Source organism: Myotis nattereri (assembly GCF_964212035.1).
Source record: "Myotis nattereri genome assembly, chromosome: 1".
In the NCBI taxonomy this organism is placed as follows: domain Eukaryota; kingdom Metazoa; phylum Chordata; class Mammalia; order Chiroptera; family Vespertilionidae; genus Myotis; species Myotis nattereri.
The window spans coordinates 21111761-21113884 of NC_138075.1; positions in this window are offsets into that span (position 1 = coordinate 21111761).

The window sequence follows — 2124 nt, forward strand, 5'->3', positions numbered from 1 at the left end:
GCTACTCACTGGCTGTGAGACCTTCTTGTGCTTAGATTCCTCATCTGTAAAATGAAGATAATAGTATGTGCTTCTCAGGCTTGCTGCAAGGATTGAATAAGACACCCTAAGTGAGGGCTAGTACATACTAGCCTGGCACATACTAAGTAGATGCTCAGTAAGTGTTCATCCCCTCCCTCTCTATTAGACAACTAGGAGGAGGACAGGGGAAGCCATGAAAACCATTAGGTAAGTTAAATTTTCTCCAGAAATACCATACCACCTCCTTCAGTTCTCCAATGAGATAGCCGAGGGCTGGAATGGCAATGGACCAAAGCAGAGAAAAGGAAAAAAGAACAACTCACTGGAGTTTTTTTGTGTGTGTGGGTTTTTTTGTCAAAAAAACAATGCTCAAACCCAACTGCAGAAAGCAATTAGGGAACAATAGCTAAATACTTTCTATAATTAGAGTGAGAAACCATCGCATGTGATCAGAGTGCCTTTGTCTGCACTGACCCTCTACACCCAAAGGTCTTGGCTCATGTGAGATGGAGAGAGGGGATCTTTGTGTCTTTTTAGTTTTCTTGAGAAATTAAATCTCACACCACCCTCCTATTGCCAGGAAAGGAGGGCAGAGGAGGCACTGAGCACCCTCTCATCAGAAAAGAAAAGCAATTGGAAGTGTGACTCATGTTAGCAGCTAATTTGATCCTGAAAGAGGAAAGGGGCTTATGGTTTCCCCTGAGAGCTACTGACAGACACCCGGGTCCTACTCTGCTTATAGGACAGGTGTAGGGGAGGGGAGACATTTCCTTAGCAAGTGGAGGCACATGGGTTTTGTCATCCACCTATCATACCTCTTTTGCTAAAATCTGAGGAGCAAATCCTTATCTTTAACAATGGATATTCTAGACAAAAGCAAAGGAGAGACGATTCCCACAAACATTAGTGCTAGAGAATTGCTCTCTTGGTCTTCCCAGAAGGACCAAGCTAGCTTCCTGGCCCTGAATCTCTGTGTCTGCCCAGGCACTATTCTTCCAGGGCCCCAGGTTCCAATTTTGGGCCATCCTTTTCATTCTTCTCAGTCCCTCATTGCTAATTAACTCAGCCTATTACACTTCTGTCTATATACCCTTCCCATCTTTCCCTTTCTCCCCATTCCTATCACCACAAACACTATCAAGCTCCCCATACATTTATGCCTAGGCTTTTCCACAGACTTCCATCCAGTCCCCCTTCCTCCAGAACCCACCCCCTCAAATACATCCCACAAAGAGCCACCTAAAACGCCACATCCACAATGCCTTTCTCTATATGGTGAGTTTGGTACAAGTGCCCCTGGTGGTACACTGGATGCTTTTAGGTGGTGAGGTACACACAGTTAGTGTCCTGCCCCAGTCCCCTTTAGCAGGCCAGTACCCCACCACTCAACTGCTGTGAGTGGTGGCTGCTGACAGCTCACAGCTGCCCCATTCTCCAGAAAATTCACTGTCTCATCAAGAAATGTCTGGCCCTGACAGGTTTGGCTCAGTGGATAGAGCGTCGGCCTGCGGACTCAAGGGTCCCAGGTTCGATTCCAGTCAAGGGCATGTATCTTGGTTGCGGGCACATCCCCAGTAGAGGGTGTACAGGAGGCAGCTGATCAATGTTTCTCTCTCATCGATATTTCTAACTCTATCCTTTCCCTTTCTTTCTGTAAAAAATCAATAAAATATATTTTTTAAAAAATGTCTGGACAGTTACACTCTCCCCATTCCCACATTATGCTTTCAGGAATATATTCTGTTTCTTGAACACATGGATGCTACAAACTGTTTCTTTGGGAGAAAACCAGGTCAGTCTTGGAAAATTGAGAACACCTGCAATTCAGTTCCATGAGAGGCCATGGAGACCTAGTTGTCTCCCTGACCGGAAGGAATAGTTATTGCATGTCTACTATGTTCCAAGTACTGAGCCACTATTGAGCACCAGGCCTTGTTTTGAGGATAGTAGTATAAATAAGACGATACTCCTGCCCTGCTGAGAAATCAGCAGGTGGTAGTCTGGTGGTAGACACAGATAATTTTTTAAAAGTTTTACAATTAATTTTAAAGTGCTATTCCCATATAATAAAAAGGTAATATGCAAATTGACCCTAATGGTGAA